General features: G+C 37.6%; 1 protein-coding gene across 6 annotated transcripts in view; it reads right to left on the bottom strand.

Moving 5' to 3' along the window:
* Positions 1-19,210, bottom strand: part of ncoa2 (nuclear receptor coactivator 2) — a 68,472-nt gene that overhangs the window by 47,181 nt on the left and 2,081 nt on the right. For 2 of the 6 annotated variants that reach the window (XM_083530257.1, XM_083530252.1), the window contains exon 2: positions 3,631-3,706. The exons of 1 other annotated variant lie outside the window; for it this stretch is intronic. The gene's annotated coding sequence lies outside the window, so the exon portion shown is untranslated. Of the gene's footprint in view, positions 1-3,630; positions 4,848-4,978; positions 7,169-13,791; positions 13,905-17,035; positions 17,376-19,210 lie in introns of those variants that run through there. 3 more of the 6 variants (XM_083530253.1, XM_083530254.1, XM_083530255.1) reach the window with 3 other exon arrangements.

Genomic DNA, 19,210 nt, shown 5'->3' with positions numbered 1-19,210 from the left:
TGTCTTTTGTTTGGGATGCAATCAAAGCTGTTATGACATGTTTAGTACCTTAAGTTTGCTTCTATAGCGCTGTATTCGAGCTACAGGCTAACGTAGCTAAACATGCAGATTTTTGATGGTCGGTTTTCACTCACACACAAAGACAAAACAAACCACAATAACTTAATGTAGGCAACTCCTTCATAAGAAAAAACGACTAATGATTCGTGTCAGCTGCTGACTCACACTTCTGACGCTTGAACAAATTAATGATGATGAATACAGCTCGCATCAAAATGCCTTATGTCACTTTTCAAGTTTGTCCAACACAAAATGTGTGATTCATCAGCAGCCAAACATCTGACATGTGTGGTTTTTATAGTGGGTTATCCTGCATGTGGGTACACAACCAACAAAAGTGAATAGCCAACCCGGTTTCCTTCAGGAAGAAACAATGACCAACTGCTCCGAAAATCAAAACGCCTTTTAAAAGTATGGTTTAGGTTACTAATTAGTGTTTTTCCATCTTCCTCCAAATGGAATTGGTTAGAAAAGACATGTTTGGGGTTTCCTGAACAAAGTAGACAAAAGGCTCCAGTTGTGTAGAATTGTATTTACCACAAAGGAAGGGAGAGAAGACTTAAAGAACAAGCTTACAACAAAAGCTAAAGAACAAGGAACAATAAAAAGCAGCGATGGCACCCAGTAGAGATAGTGGGACAACACCAGCAGTGGATTTGATATCAAAGAAAGCATGTACATTTATGAAACTTCGGCAGACACTTTTATCCAAAGAGAATTAAAATGATCTCATTTATACAACAGCCGAGCTTTTGAGGGTCAAGTACATACGGGCCCAGAATTTCAATGTCTTTATAATAACTACATTTGAGGAAAAAAAGCATGTTTGGAAAATGAAATTAGAAGTGTGTACATGAGTGGTCTCCAACATAGTTCTTAATGGGTACCTGGACGTCTGCATGGGGTCTGTAAGTCGCCCACCAAGCCCACTTTATAACTAGGTGCAATTTTAATCCTTCAGGTTTTGTTCTGTTTCAAATCCTACTACTTACATTAAATTTATACTACATTAGAAAATTGCCATTATTTTACCATTTTAAACAGTTTCAAGTTCATATACTGTATAAATATTTGATTGTTCTTACGTTTTTCAGGATGTTGAATTACAAAAAAAATATTCATAAATATATTTCATTTATTTAGTCATTCATATTCATTGGCCAGGATATTAAGATAATCCTGGCCAATGATATTGAAATTTATACATAACAACGTAGGTGACGTTTAAGTGAGAGTTTCAAGGTGAAATGCTTCAGCTTATAAATATATTATATACAAAAAAAACTACTGAATATGGAATTTGTACCAAAAGGTTTTATTGAGGTAAAAAAATTAACAAATAATGTGGACAAAGGACAAATGACTCCTGGCACTGGGCGTGTCCCAATCCAGACACTACAGCAAAAATAAATCCACAGGCTACCATTTTTCATATATATTATTATTCTATTCTTTTAACTACAAGTAGTAAAAGTCTGAGATTTTGTATGCAGCCATGAAGAAAGTAAATACACACTTCCTAACAGTCCTACTTTATCAGCCTTTTAATCCACACCACAACTTTTACACCTAGTGCCTTTGTTGCATTGGGAATGATCTGAAAGGGGATGAGGGAAAATGAGTGTGCAAGAACAAAACAAAGAGAGAGAGGAAAAGAATGAAGACGAGGAGCTTAAAGAGGAGCTTATCCTCTAAGTCATCTGCTCCTAATGACAGCTGATGAACTGGCCATGCAAATCTCATGTGAGCATCTCGAGCTGCTCCTCCCCCATCAAACACAGTCACACTCTCACACACACATACACACACAAATGCACATCTATGCTTACACCTACATCTAATTCAGTCTTAAAAGAAACAGTTTGGGCTCCTTGTTTTTTAAACAAATGGTGCAGTTTTTTCGGTAAAAAAAAAAAAAGATTATTTTTATTTTCTGACAACCAAAAAGGATGAAATGTCCACACGAACGGGTATCGCATGCCCACACACACTTACAGCTCACACATGCAGCGCACAGCCAGCGCGTGAAAATTCCTCCGGCTTCTGACACTGTGCTCAGAACAAGAGGCCAGGGTTGCCAGATCCTCAGGACAAAAAAAATGTGGCCGTCAGAACTGGCCCAAAAAAACACAGTCCAGTCCCAAAACTCGCCTGTTCTGAAGTCCAACACTTTGACTACAACAAAACAACACCCAGTATCCATACACAGCCCTTTTTCCAAGTCTTGTATAATTACATTTCCACACAGTGCCATTAATAAAAGTATAACTTGAAGAATCAATTCACTGACTCACTGAATGATTTGTGTGTGTATAAAAAGGTATAGATAATCAATAAAATCGATTTATAGCCAAGACAACGCGAAAGAAATTTCAAAGCGCAACAGCCATTTGAAAGTAGCCCAGTTGTGAGAGAAAACAGCTGACCTGGCAACACTGTGAGAGGCCTTTCAGTCATGTGACCCATGAGAGCAAAGGCAGAAAAAGGCAGAGCAGGTGGCGCGCGCACACACACACAACACACACACACACACGCACACACACACAGTCTGTCCTCGATGGCAAAAGTGCAACCAAACAAACAAGAGCCTGGAGGCCAAAGATAGGAAAATGCGTCTTGTTGCTAACTGATAGAAGGCAAGAGATTAAAACCGCAAATACAATGCCAGCGTGAAGTGCGAGATATAAACAAGAAAAGAGTTCCTCTTTCGCTGCACGAGCCTGGTTTGACAGGAAACGGCGTCACATCTCCGCAGAAACCGCACCAGCTCTCACTTTCATTCATCACTTATGTTAACACGGAATCATTTTACCCAACTGGGTTTTAAAAATACACCCCATTCTTACAGCCTAAATCAGCTAAAATTTTTAAAGTAGGTGTGGCATGGGGAGTATAGCTACCTGATAGAGCAATCAATCAATCAATCAATCAATCAATCAATCAATCAATCTATCTATCTATCTATCTATCTATCTATCTATCTATCTATCTATCTATCTATCTATCTAGCTATCTAGCTATCTACATCATCAAAGCTTAATGTACCTACTTTGGACAATATAAAACATTCTAATACCTTTTTGTTTACTACATCATTCTATACGTGTTCTTCGTTTGGATGTCTCCAGTATTAAGGTGCAATGTTGAAAATACTACAACTTTGAGGACATGACAGTGGTTAACTACCTAGCTAGCTAGTTATTTAATTACCCTCGCTTAGATGCAAAAAAACACAAAAACCTGGTGCAACACAGCCAGTAATCTTTTAGCTAGTCGTCTATGGCAGGCCAAATTTATTTGACACATGACTTACTGATTTTTTTTTTATCATTCAGTATTGATTTCCTGTTAAACAACCTTGCTAGCTTTAAACCAAGATGGCTGCCAATGGTGCAAACATTAATACCTCCACAGCTCACTGCTTCAATACCGAGCATTGGACCAGTTTGCCAAAAAGACAGTCTCAGTTACCAGACCCATGAAGCGAAACATTAACAAGATAATAATAATTTTCCAATATCATGGCATACTGTTAAAACCACACAAAAGCCTGTGTGTGTTTAGGCTCACCTCAGTTTCAGTCCTCACACACACTCAGGCCATTCCTGCAGTGGCGGAAATCAATAGGCATCGTCAGCTTCAATCACTGGTTAGAAAAAAAAACAGGCATTATATAAGGAAGGTTTAAACATTTGCATTATTTGATATTTTATAACCATGTCTAAGTGTTGATTAGCCAATCGAGTAGATGAAGCTAAAGGGCTAAATAGGTGGCTGGCTTCTTAGTTAGCTACTTAAACACTATGAGATTACAAATCAAACAAATACAGTATAGACTGCACTGCAATGCGGTTAGACATTCCCAAAATCCTTTTCCATGTGGTTGAAACATTTTAAACATCTTAAAAGATCTTACGTTTGACAGGCAGTTGTCTCAACCTATTTTTTTTCCCATTTGCGACAAAGCTGCCTTAGTAGGCCGTGTTATAAAGCAGGGATAAACTCTGTCCTATTCAAAAGACTACACAGGACAATTACCCTCTAATGACCCTTATTTCGACTGATTTTCAAACGAGTTGAACATGCGCCCTTTCTGTTTATATAAACCATGATGAAACTGGCACAAAACTTCATATTTTTAAACAGACATGATCTTTGAACAATATATTGTAATATGAATGATGTAAGGTGATAAAAAAAAAAAAAAAAAAACAATACACAGAATGTAGTGCGCTGTCTTCAGCTAATTATCTTTCTATACACTAAGCATCATGATATATTCATGCCATATTGACTTGATATCTGCGATATTTAGACCCCAGGCGGCTCGGTGATGTTAGCCTCCTGAGAGCTGTGTGATATCAGTGTGTGTGTGTCAGCGAGACAGCTGAGATTTCCCAGACCAGTCAGACTGAGTGCAGTTTAAGCTATTTAAAGATGCCGAGCTGCTTCGACACTGATCTGGAGTCAGGAACGCGCTGCCTCTCTGAAGGGCAACAGAGGAAAAGAGAGAGAATCTGGACTTCATCCATCAGGAAGCACCTGAAGTCAGAGGGCTCACCACAATTATATAGATCAGCTACTGGTTTATGTCATCGGCTCGAGAGCGGAATGCTCAAGATAAAGGGGGAAGGGATACAGAGAAGTGTGTTTTAGTGGTGAAAAGATTTTACATCACAACACAAAATATATATCCCAAGTCTATATATAGATCCCAAGTCTTTTCAGAATATCTATACCATTATTTTATAGAATAGCATGTGACAAGATTTGGCATGGTTAACAAACTGCAGTGGCTTATTGTTTTTTATTAAAAAAAATCTAAAAACCATTTATGGTCCTTCATGAACAGCAGCTCCTTTACACAACACCTAATAACCCAAACATACTCAAACTTTAGAAAATCCCATTTACGCACCCTCCAAAGAAAAGAAAAAAACAGTTGATGAAAGTGCAGATCATTATATAAAATATATATTAAAAAAATGCAACTAGTGCTGATCTCCGACTGAGAACTACGATCAGCTGAAGACATGACAGCTGCAGTATACAGTCTTTTATGCATTACAATATATGTATGATAATTTTTTGGAAATAAATTCACAAACTGTATAAAGCGAAATGTCAATGTTACGCTTAATAGACTGAATAATATTCAGTTCAAATAACTGAAATATGATGATTATATACACCCTTTTTAGAATGTAGTATCTTAATTACAATAAAATGTAATAAAAACCCACACAAAAATTAAGTGAAGGCTGTCAATAATGTGTAAGCTGACTTTAAAACCTACTCCTCTCAGAGCACACACTCATCCCAAAACAATTATGAGAGGGAACGAGTTCGTCATTAATTGGGGGGGGGGGGGGGGGGGTAGATTTTTGTAGAGGAACAAGGGGGGGATAATAATCGCGCTGATAATCACGCCGAAGCTGGTAACGGATTTAATCGTGTCCTGCACGTCTTCAGGGCCTGTTCGGGCCGCTAGGGAGTCTGCTCTGGCTTATTAGATGGTAACATGAAGTACGCCTTTTTAATTACGTTCTGAAAGTAATTAGCAAAAAAGGAGGTTTAAATCATATCTCTCTCTGGTTCCAAAATTAGTTGCAGGAAAAAAAAAAAAGCAGAAGCAGTGAAGCTGTAGTAGGATCGTGAATGTGATGACTTCTATTACTCTGAAAGCACCAAGCCAAGAGGACACAAAGCTCTAAATTCTCCACTATCAACAAGCCTGTAGGCATGTGAAGATAAACTGGAGGTTGCTGCAACATTTAACAGATACAATAATGTTATCATGGAGGAGGCCACAGAATTAGGCAACACATTTTAGGAGGGTGAGAACTTCTATCCCCTTTGCAAGCTAAACTATGAAACCCGTCCACTCTGTGCAGCTGGGGATGGTTCCACATCTACAGCCTAAAAATCCATGAAGCTGCTGAGCAACTCAAGAACTTTGAGGAATGATTCGAACTGTAATTAATATCAACAGTCTACTACAGTCACTCAGGACAGTTTGCATGAATAGATCTGCATTTATATACCTATTACTACACCTCAATAATGTAATTACAATAAATGGACATTCGGTGCAAGACAGATGAAGATTGGCTCCCTTCTGGTTCCTCTCAAGGTTTCTTCCTTATACCATCTCAGGAAGGTTTTTCTTTCCAAAGTCGCCACTTACACATTTTATATAACCTTAAAATCGTTTTATCTGTTTAAAGCGCGATACAAATAAAATGTAATTGAACTGTAACAATTTTTTGTGGCGCTGTATAAAGATCTGAAACAGTGAGAGACAATGTCATGGAGTTGCATTAAAATAACTACAAGTTTCTTCATTCTAAAGCTTTCTCAGTGAATTCGAAACGAACAGGATTTTACAATTTTACCCCAAATTCACTCAAGCAGTCAAAATACATTTAGTGCCAAACGTGATTTTTGAGATTTATGCTGGAGCTAAATCTAATCTAATAAAGAGCAAACAAATAAATAAAGATTATATGCACCGCTCAGCACTGAGCTCAGCGATATTTGCCTAAATCACCTCAGTGCAGGGAATAATGTGTAATAAAAATGTGCTTTGTATTAGCAATGGTGAGAAGTGTGGCTTGAACAAATATAACTTTTACCACAGTTTGAAGTGTTACAAACTGGACCTAAAAAAAAGGCTGCAGTCTCAAAAACTTTCAGCATGTAATACTGCATGGTAGCATGAATGGCAACCGGATATAACATTGTCTGTGTTAAAATATTCTACATATTCCTGTGTGATTTCATATCCTTTCTAAGCTGCATTATATTTCGAGTGTCTTACACTCGAAATATATGACCGTGGTTATGGCCGTCATATGTAAATAACAATATTAATTACCACGTCTGCTTTTTCATTTTCTCTGCGTCACATATATAGCCTGCGAAAACTCGAATGGTATCGCAAAGGAAATCGCAAAACGCAAACGGTAATGCAAGATTTGCAACTGCGTTTGGATCATGTCACAGTTTATGCACCCACATATGGAAATACAATTTGCAATTCTTTTTTAATATTGTCAGGAATATCCTTCCATTCACACACACACACACACACACACACACACACACACACACACACACACACACACACACACACAAACACACACAAACACACACATACACACACAAACCATCACCATGGGTATGGACAAATATGGATGCTTTATGCAAATGTATGTTTATTATTGGTGAAACCAAACTCAACATAGAGCATGAAGACACAATTTTCTTGTAAAGGTTTTAAAGTAATAATGGTGCTTCAAATTACTTAAATCATCAGGACACCAGACGGAACTTTTGCTATGTTACCACACGGACGGTTTTAATTGCCGGATGTGTGCATCATGAAGGATTTTGGTGCTTGTTTTAAGCCTTGGCGCATCAGTAAACAAGTGTTTAATGAATAAAAATGTATTCAGTTATTGTTTTAATAGCTGAGTAAAGAAAGGACGTCGTGAATAAAGACGTGGTGTGATGAAAGTTTTAATTTCGCTTCTTTTATATTTATTCATTTGTATTTTTTGATAAAAATGGTCAGCCATACAAATACATACATATGCAATATATATATATATATATAAACGTCTTTTGGCTTAGTTTATTAACGTCCTTTTTTAGCCCTAATGTTTTAATAATGATACCCCCTCCAATATTTTACATTTGGCATCGTTTTTTTAAACAAAACTCTGATTGATACCTTGCCAGAACTTTGTTCCAGATTTGTTCTGATAGTTTTTTTTTTCATGTTTGTTTACGCAACTTTAGGTCTTACTGGAAACTGTTGTAGTTACACTGAGAACGTAGGACACTTCAGTTGCACACCAATAGACTTCCTTCCACTAATTACACAACATCTGCAACAGAATTAGAAGAAATTTCACACCAATGGGGATGCATAATTATAACATTACTATTTGTAGTTTTTCCTACTTCGGTATTATAGGAAAAGTTAGTGTTGGTTCATGACATATAATTTAAATTATGTCAATTTCAGTTTCAAGTAAAAAAAAAAAAAAAAAAACACATTGTAATTGCTAACACTGTTAAAGGAAAGGATTAATCAAATCAGTATGGACGATTTTCCTTACATTACACTCAAACAACTACAAGGTCATATACACTGCAAAATAGCAATAATCAATATCAGCACAAAGATGTGAACACTTCCATTTAGTTGGTTGCAAACAACAAAGCTATTTTCATAGATGCAAAGCAATTACAAAAACTTTGTGTTACCCATCAGTCAGTAGCTGCACTGTTTGTTCTCTTGTTTACACATCCTGGCAATCAAAAAAAGTATGAGGATGTTTTAACAGATCCTTTATTGACAACCGTTGAACTGGAATGCTTAAACATGAATGAAGAAAATTCTTGTCCAAAATCAAACCTAAGCAGCAAACTGTGGAGAATGTTCTTTCCTAATATTAGCATCTGTTAGATTTTTTTTTACAAGCCACGTTAGAAGCCAAATAACTTTTACTGGTTTGGGCACTTTCATGAAATGTAGGCAAATAACGTGTTAATGAATGTGTGAAAGATTGTGCATGGCGTCTGTCAGCAATCCTTCCTTTTCTCAACAAGCAGGTGTTCACTTCTGTGCAGTACAGTTGGATAATAGCTAACCTCAGGCTAAACACACTGCTCGTGTCCTAACCTATAATATATTCAGCTCGCTAACTGCTACCATATGAAAAGCGCAGCATACAGATGTGAACTTGCTGTCTTATCGCGAACATCTTTCTTGCAGATTTGATTGAACGTGTTTGTATGTAGATACATTCAATCCGCTACTGTAAGACTACTTGGACCTTCTTAGCAGTCCTTCGTACTTTTGACTTGTCAGCCATTTTGATATCTCCGTTTGTCTTGCCCGAACTTGTAATTAGCTGTGTGAAGTCATCTACAGTTTGAACACACCCATATTTTTTTTATTTAAATTGGTAAACACTTATACACAGGACTATTAGACATGATTGTCAGAAGACACATTAAGGTCTGTTTACACGTTTAAATAGTAGCAAGAAAAAGTGGTAGCTTGTAAGTAATAAACAGGTTTTATGAATGGAACAGCACGTATATATAGAATTTACAAAACTGTCAAATAACTACAAAAAGTGTTCAGACCAAAAGGAAAAGTGAACAATTATATAGTTTTTATATGATAAAGATTCAACTATGCTACAAAACATTAAGCATAATGTGTCAGCTTTAAGTCTATCGTGTCAGCTTGTACAAGCACCACATTTGCATAATACACAGAAATTCCTAAAACTGAAACCCACAAAATACTGATTTTTTTGTTCCCTCTCTGGTTGTCCCTCACAGCTGCATGCTGGGTGAACTGCAAACTGGGTCTATTTTGTTGGACTGCCGTTACACAAACTAAAAGCCGCCAGTGTTGCGATTCTAAGACTTCTAGTCTACTTTTCTGTCACAAATGTGGGCAAAAAACCCTGCCAATTTTTACAGGAAGAGGTCATGTGACTGACAACCTTTAAAAGTCACGATGATGTGAATTTCAAACGCTTGCTCTCCCGTTACAGACCGGTGTACAGAAACGCGAAAATCCAATCAGACTGCAACCTGAAGAGCGTAAGAGATATCAGCAATCAGTGGGAGTGTCTGACACTGAGATTAGCCAGACGCTAAAACGCACAGCTGGAGGCAATGCTGGTCGAAACAATCTTATTTTCTTTCTGTATGACAGGCAGCATGTGATTATTACTGGGTGGGTCACCTGGCCTAGTTAATGCTAAGGGAAAACACTTATCACTAGCTTTAATAGTGTGTGTGTGTGTGTGTGTGTGTGTGTGTGTCTGTGTGTGTGTGTGTGTGTGTGTGTGTGTGTGTTTTTAAAACTGCTGACAGTGGCAAATTATTACACAGGGCTGAAGATGTATTTTTTTTATTTAGATGTGCATCCACCTATTGTACAGACAGACAGACAGACAGACAGACAGACAGACAGACAGATAGATAGATAGATAGATAGATAGATGTGAACATACTTATACACTCACAATCACACTTCCTTTTGACTCAGGATACAATTCACACACACACACACACACACACACACACACACACACACACACACACACACACACACACACACACACACACACACACACACACACCCTCTCTCTCACACTAGTATTTAGTTTCACTTCAGTGCAGAAGCAGATTTTCTGCAAGTGACACTTTTTTCCCTTCTCTTCCTTATACTACTCGTCATTTTCGCTTTTTGCTCAAGTCCAAATCGACAGTTTGGCTTCATGCCACATCCATAAAGGACAAACACGTAGAGAGCTTAGTCTTTTTTAGCCCATTCAAGTGTTTGCATTTAATTTACACATCACAGGGCTAAAAGCTGTGAGGGGAAACGTTTCCTTACTCCATGTGTGTGAGCATTAGGTTGGTTAAATAATATTGGTTAAATGGTTTGTTTAACTGTAGCTGCTCTCATTGAACAGGGGTTTGACTGTCAATGAGCCTCATTCGGGATTTGGCCTGACTACAAGCGCAACTAGGCTATTTAAAATGAGTTTCTTGAGAAGGCTAACAGCCAGCAATCTAACTAGCATTAGCCAGCATGTTTCACACACTGCCTGTGAGATGGTGTTACATTAGCAACAAGAAAACCTTTTGCTGCCTTTGAGTCAGCGAGCTAACCCACTTGCATAAACACATTCCTCTCACAGTTTTAGTCTTCCTCACAAACTTTACCTCTTGTATGGAAACAAGGAATGACAGTTATTGACGACACAACATCTTTTGACCTGACTATCGCAATATATTTCGTGTAAAGGATAATTGGCCCACACAGACATTAGCGGATTAGGAGTGCTGCTTATTCTCCTAAAGCTCACGTAATGAGACGAGACAGACAGAAGGAACGAGTTTAGTCAGGGGAAAGCTGGGTGTATTACACTCATGTGAGAGTGCGTGTCATCACCCTGCTGGTGCACAACACGACCGTGAAATTGCATTACAATTACATCACAGCATCCAGCTGTTAAACACCGTCATTATCCGAAAGTAGCTCTTTGGCCGATGGTTTTCTAAAATAAACCATAATTTCACAGTGTATCTTCAGGCCATTTACTGAATTATGACATCAGAAACAAAAATAAAGAGAAAATACTGGGCCAGGACGACCAAGCACATATTACTGGCAGTTAGAAGTAGAGTAGACTTCTTGTTACGCACTACAAATAAGTATGATATAAAAAAAGTCTTTCAACAGTTGTTAGTTTATTGTTAGTTAGCGCCATGCCAACAGTGGTATCTATTTCCGTGGCAAGATCAAGGTGGGTACGATGAAATGTTAGAGCATTTTACACATTTTGATTATGGCAGAGATCAGCAGTTAGTCCTTCTGTTTAATTTTCCTAAACTAATTAAAGATAAAAATTAATAAATCTTTCAAAAGTTGCAAGAAGTTTGCTTTATTTAGACAATACCAAGCCTGACACACATCATTAATGAGATCATTTGCCTCATGTTTCTCAACTTTTTTTCAAGCCACATTACCAGAGGCAAAAGAAGAAACCACAATTTTAGCTAATCTAGTGAGAGTAGTTCACAAGCTCAATAATACGTTGTGATTATGTAGATGTTAACTTTAGCTATTGTTACTTATCTACTATATTGTGTTATTAAAATCAATTTACACTCAAATGCAATGCTAGCACTATGTGGAGCTGGCAAAGCATAAGGTCACATGATCAGCTTTGATTTACTGATTGAAATTTGACTTACGAATCATGACTTATATAACTGTTTGTGTCTAAGGTGTAAAGTTAGTAGTTTTGCTAAATAATTGATGTCCTAGTGACTATGCGTTTGAGAATCTTCAGAACTGTCTAAAGCTATTTATAATTAGTTCCTTGAGAACTTCATTCAAGATAGAAAGCTAAAGATTTCAACATTTTGATTAGTAAGCTAGTTACGCTACATTTGAGGTGAGGATGCATTTTGTAATTCCCCACCTCAAACCGGTAAAAAAATACAAAGAAAATGTCCCGTCAACATGAAATTTCAACTTGTCAACTTGTTGACGTTCCAACTGCAAACAGTGTGGCATACATAGTAATTCGTTTTTAAAGGTATAAGCCTTAGACCAGGTAATAGATAGACATTGTACTTGGTTAAATCTACAATCTTGACCAAACAAATCACTTTTTTGAGAATGTAATTATTAACATTAGAGTCATGACAAACCTTAGCTATGTAGCATGTTGCTAAAGCTACTTGTCTAATTGCTAAAGCTACTATCCTAAGCTGTCTTTCTTGCAATTTGCCTTTTGAAGTTTACTATGTATCACAGTTTTCACTGAAACAGATACAGTAGCTTTTCATGGGCTTTACAAGGAGCTAACAAAGGACACATTTTCTGGTGGCATCCTTAATGGCTGAGATTTGAACAACCACCCATTCTCTTGTGCAGACCCGTAACCATTGCTGCTTAGAAGATGTAGTTGAAGGGATATCTGAAGGCCATCCCAACTTGGGGTTTGAGTGCTTGTTTTATAGAGATCTATAAGTGTGTATAAGCGCTTGGACCTGGCTTGACCTCATAGTAAGTGTGCAGCCTTACGTTCACCCCATTTTTTATGGAGTATAAGAGAAGTAATGGCAACCTAATGGGGATAAACCTTAAGTTCAACTCGTGATCCACCTCAGCTTCACCTGCCTCAGCATAATTTTCTAAGACAGCTCGGACCTTCCTTGAATATCACAATCCTGGCCTGCTGCCAAACTTGCGCTATGGTTCGACCACAAACCAATCGGCTGCACTTTAAAAAGCATCATGACCCACTAAAGTTGTAGGCAGAGAGCCCAGAGCAGCTTTTGGATAGTCCTATCCAAAAAAATTTATTGTTTGAAGTGAACCTTACATACTTCAGGTCTAAGAATAAAGGTAGTAATGCAAACTGATTAAAATTCTGTGACAATTGACATTACGCTGGCTTTCAAATGATTGCGGTGTTAAGCGAAATGGAATTAAATATTCACAAGCGTCCATATTAATACTGTACATCCAGAAGCAACTTGACATTGGCACATAACTAATTGAGGTGTCTCAGGAGTGGAGGAAAGAATGCTTAGCAAAAAATGGGCAAAAAAAAAAAAAAAAAAAAATGATGTACAAAGGTTACCAGCTTCCTTAAATGGTTCTACTTAGAACCGTCTCTAACAAGACAACGATTTTACACTGAACATTTAAGACTTCCTTGAGAAAAAAAAAATACAACCTTGCCAATCACATCCACACTAGTCATTTGTGGCCCCTCTGTGAGCTTATGTTTCCAAATGAAGAATGTTAGCGCTTTGTTCAGAATGTGTGTATACAGAACTACATGTTAGCCCTTACCCTGCCTCTAATCTGGGAAAAAAAGTTAATAATAATAATAATAATTAATTAAAAAATAAAATATCCTAATGTCAGTGACAGATACTTTAGTTTTCAGATTCCCAGAAATAAATTCAAAGCACTTTTGCTAGCTAGCAAGCTAATGAAGAAGCAAAATCTTAAAACAGCTTGAAAACTTGTCAACCAATCTGATTGTAAAACCAGAACTATTCTCGATTCCAGTGGTTTTACAGCGTGTATTGTTTTTTTTAGATTTTAGAAAAAAAAGTTAGAAAGCGAGAAAGTAGCACTCTCATGTCAGTCCCCTATCACCTTACCTGCATATACTATAAATCTGGTCGCTGAATATCTTTAAATCCTTTAGTCATCGATGACCGATAAAACCTTGTATGGCTTCAGAGATCCACCGGAGTGTACAAAACTATATTACAGCTGAATGTGAGCAGCAATGTAATGTAGCAGGCCTGCCTTCCTCCATGCCCTTTGCTCCCAGTGTAATCTGAGCCATTAGCAAAAAATCTCTGCACAGGCAAGGCATGCAAACGGCAACAGGCACTCTAACACACACACACACACACACACACACACAGACAGACAGAGAATTCTCACATCCATCGCAGCTAATGAAGGCGGACAAGAAGGTCGTCATTTTCCTGCTTTCTCCTAATTAGGCCTGTTCACCATAATTCAGTTACAACTCAATAAAGCACATTAGGGCTGCAACTGGAGTCTATGGTGAAACTGTAACACTGAGGATGCACTACACTTTATAATAATCTCGTTGTGGCATATTTGCTTAATGTTTGCTGGCACTGTCGTCTTAATAGACGTGTGCCTTTTAGTTACAAAGTTATAGTTATAGCTTTTATTCGAACGCAATACTGTTACTGGGACGAGGCTGCCTAAGCAGGCGGAATGTGTTCTCTTACAACAAGGGCAGCTGTCTCCAAAGGGCCTTAATTTTTGACCGATCGGAAGACATTGTGAGGTAAATCTGAAAAGAACCTAGCACATAGCCAAAAATGTCACCAAATGTTTTAATAACATATATAATAAATCATAGTGATACTATCCATATATAAATGTAAGTGAGTGTCATATGTATTGACACTCACTTACACACACACACACACACACACAAACACACACACACACGCACACACGCACACACGCACACACGCACACACGCACACACACACACACACACACACACACACACACACAGTATCTCACAAAAGTGAGTACACCCCTCACATTTCAGCGACCACTTTAGTATATCTTCTCAAGGGACAATACTTAAGAAATGAAACTTGGATATATTTTAGAGTACGGTAGTCAATGTGCAGCTCGTATACCAGTACAGATTTACCGTCCTCTAATAATAATTCAATATACAGCCATTGTTGTAAAAATAGCTGGCAAAATTCAGTACACCCTACGTGATGATAGCTGTACATCGCTTAACCATGTAAAGCCTCTGCTTGACAAGACCATACAAATGTGTGTATCTTGCAGGGCTGCAACAACTAATTGATTAAATCGATAATAATCGATAATCAAATTAGTTGTCAACAAATGCTGTTATCGATTAGTTGGGCTGCTCAAGTTACAGGTTAGCGTGACGGCAAGAGAAAACAGCAGCCATACAAGTCATGTACAGGTCAACCGGCAGCAGAAAATGTGCATCCCAAGTCATCCAAGGCATGGAAGCATTTTATATTAAACGCAACAAAAAAGACTGTAACCTGCAAGTTATGCAAAGCGGAGCTTGTGTGTGATGGAAGTGCCACCGTGATGCAGGAGCACATAAAAAGAAAACACACAGGTGTCACGAATGAAGGCGAGACATCAGCACGGGTGAGCAAAACTGTATAATCCACATTATCATGTGAAAATGGTAAAGTTTAAATAAAGTGCTCTTGTGTAAACTGTTTATTTGCTAACTTCGGGACGGTCATACTAGATATATTCTGGCGTGACTCCCGAGCGTCAGGTTGCTCAATCACCTCGATTGCAACACAGTATTGGATTCAATTAAAACGATGAGAACAAACACTGATATATTATTTAATTAATATACAAAATTAAATGTATAATATATTCTAGATGTTTAACATTTCACAACTGAACCAAATGTCTGTATTTTTTCAAAAAAAAAATTGGAACAATGTCAAAACAATGTTGTATTATATTTATATAAATTTTTTTGGACATGGTTGTCAACTTGCCAATACAATAAAATAAAAACAATACAAATTTGGATTTACACAAATGTTTTTTTTGTTGGGTTTTTTTTTTTTTTTACAGAAAGAAATAACCCAGCATGAGTGAATTTGTTCAAAGGAGAAATCTCCCATTCATTCTTCAACAAGCAGCAACTATAAGCTTCAAAATGCCTAAATGAAAGATAAACTAAATATGTGGCCTTTGCATTTTGTAAAGTAAATGTTTTTACATAAATACCTTGAATTAGAGTTTTATATAGTTATAAAAGGCAAAACATCTGATTTGATGCTTTTTGTACAATTCTCTCATAATGACCACTGAATGTTCAACAAGGCACCTGATAGCAAAGACTGAGGATTTCAGAATAAGAATGGTTGCTCTCCACAAAGATGGCCTAGTCTATAAGAAGATCAGTAACACCCTGAAATTAAGTTACCGATCAGTGGCCAGGGTCATACAGAGGTTTTTCAAGATGGGTTCCATTCGGAAGAGGACTCGCAAAGGTCAATTAAAGAAGTAGAATCCTTATGCTGTGGGTCCGGTGCAGAAGATGCTTCAAAAAACAGACGCATGAGTGCTGCAGCATTGCTTTAGAAGTCTGTTTGTCAGTGCTCAGACCGTATGCCAAACACTGCAGCAAGTCGTTTTGCAGGTCATCCTCCCAGAAGGAAGCATCTTCTGAAGCTGGATCACAAGAAAGTTTGCTGAAGATAACCTGTTCAAGAGCATGAATTACCCTGGTCTAATGAGACTTAGATAAACTTGTTTGGCTCCAGCATGTGTGACGATGCCCTGGTGAGGAGTACAAAGAAAATTGTGTCTTGGACATTGTACATGGATTCCAACATGTACTGTAACAATCCTGAAGCAGAACATGATGGCCTCCCTTTGCAAACTGGAACGAATGGCTGTTTTCCAACATAATAACGACCCCATGTGTCTAACATCCAGCAGCTCCGTGATGTCATTATGGAAGCGTGGAAGAGGATCCCATCAAGAACCTGTGCAGCTCTGGTGAATTCCATGTCCAGGAAGATTAAGGCAGTGCAGGATAACAATGGTGCTCACACTAAATATTGACACTTTAGACACAGTTTTGACATGTTCACGTAGGGTGTACTAACTTTTGATGCCAGCTCTTTTGGCTGTATGTTGAGTTATTTTCAGAGGACAGTAAATCTATAAAAGCTGCACAATGAATACTCTAAAATATATCCAAGTTTCATTTCTAGATTATTGTTTCTTAAAAAGATACACATTAAATAGTTGCTGAAATGTAAGGGTTTAAAAGTGTACTCACTTTTATGAAATACTGTATATATTACAGAAACTTACCTTTAATTAATGCACCTCGGATCATATGGTTTCCATAAACAATCCAAATGTAAAAAATCTCCAAAACCCGCTGAACCATGACCACTGAAGCAGCGTGAAGTTGGTTTACAGATTCTAATGCGGTGAGGGCAAAGTTTAAATGGCTAAGAGAACATCGAAGGTTCGAAGGTCAGCGTCTTCGAGAACGAAGTCGTGATTTTACAGCACTGTGTTTGCATGAACTGACAGGTTCCTGCCCATGAGAACGGTCATGTGATCGTGAAAGCCCTGAAAGGATTTGCCGTGTTAAGTTTTTCACGTGCATAATAGGACAAAGCCTGTGAACGTTACCGGCTTTCAAAGGGGGTTAAACTCGCTCGTTATCATTATTGAGAAAACAAGCGCAACACCCAATGTGTCCCGTTTACAATTATAGGCTGAGAGTAGAAAGAGACGTTGCTCTTGAAATAAGATCTGCCCCAGTCAAAAGAAGGGTAGGAATGATTTCAGAAGCTTAGAATTCTGTTTAAAGAGTTCAAGAAAAGTGTGAAAACCAGCAAACAAAAAACCTTAAAGCAAAAATTTTGTATAAAAAAATCAGTTTGATAACATGGTGAAGCACAGAAGGTTGAAAGGTTAACCAGTTATCATGCTCTCAGCAAGTACTTACCAGTTCCTACACTGGAATGACTGAGAAAAGACTTCATACAGAGAGAGAGAGAGAGAGAGAGAGAGAGAGAGAGAGAGAGAGAGAGAGAGAGAGAGAGAGAGAGAGAACCCCGGCTCTACACAAGACCCACAAAGGCCTCACAGCTGACTGCAGTCAGCACATTCCATTGTGCAACAACAACCGGCAACACAACCTGCTCTCTATCGACCTCGCCAATGTGACTAAGCATTTCAGCAACATGAAGGCCTCGAACACGCACGAAAAATAACAGCGTCCTCTGTAGTTTTTTTCCTTCTACCTACACATTTAAAATTTATTATTTATTATTTCATTACATTTTTATATTAATTCTATCACACTGCGCACTTTTTTGACAATCGTCACAGGTTTTTACGTGCATTCACAAACATGGCTAGGATTTTCAACATTCAGGCAAACTTAAAATGTAAAAATAGGATAAATGAAGTGAAAACATGACTTATTTCGACAAACATTCTTCAGCAAGTGTAACACACACTTCATTAAAATGATTTCCATTTTTTTTAAACTACTTAAGAACAGAGAAAAATACTGCGCAGCGAATGCAAATATAATGCATGTGCTATAACCAGTTATGTATGAAATGAGACTATTAGGAGACTATTGTTAATAGAGAAATAATCAACAATGTGGTGTGGCCAATTCCAAGTAGATTTACGCCTCTTCTACCACAGGAATTTGCAGAAGATAACAATTTTATTATAAATGACAAGTGATATGTTTTATAAGCTAAATGATGTGTGTACTGTTGTGAAATACCTGTGAATCAAGACGTTAGTAAGGGGGGAAAAACTTGAACACAACATATTAGTAAGAGTATCAATATAAACCTGATTCACCCTGTGGGTCACATTACTGTTAAAAATTCTGTTACAGGAAATTAACCAAGACCTTTTGACCAATCAGATTTAAGAATTAAACTGTGATGTTTTATTACCCACAATTTTAAACACATTATTAAGCACAAATTAAAAGTACATATGGTATGCAACGCGAACTCAGCCATTCTTTTCTTTCTATTACAAATGACAGACTAGGGTATTCTTTTGTTTTCTATACGACGTTAATACTGAACAACAACCACTGGTATTTATGTAGAGTAGCGAGATCGTTCGAACCTTTAAATTCTGTGACAGAGAAGTTTTAGATAAGAAGTTGATAATTGTCCATCTAATTCATATATGTCTATTACAAAACAATGCACACCTGCCCCTAAAATGCTGAATCAATGAAACAGAGTAATGTCCAAGTTAAACACTAAAGCTACAGCCCAGCTGTCACACACACATGCGGCCTAGTTCTTTATCTATCGCTGGTTGAAACCAATCAGAAAGCAGAACATATCTAGAAAATAGAGGCAATAATTCCTCTAATCAACAATCCAAGATCTTGATCATTTTTCAACATGAACTCTAAAAATTGACATCTGCCTATTCAATTATAGGGGGGAAATTTAGATTAATCCAAGGTAAGAAAAACAGTACAAG

This window comes from Silurus aristotelis (genome assembly GCF_946808225.1).
Source record: "Silurus aristotelis genome assembly, chromosome: 25".
Taxonomy (NCBI): domain Eukaryota; kingdom Metazoa; phylum Chordata; class Actinopteri; order Siluriformes; family Siluridae; genus Silurus; species Silurus aristotelis.
This window is presented reverse-complemented; position numbering and strand designations above follow the sequence as displayed.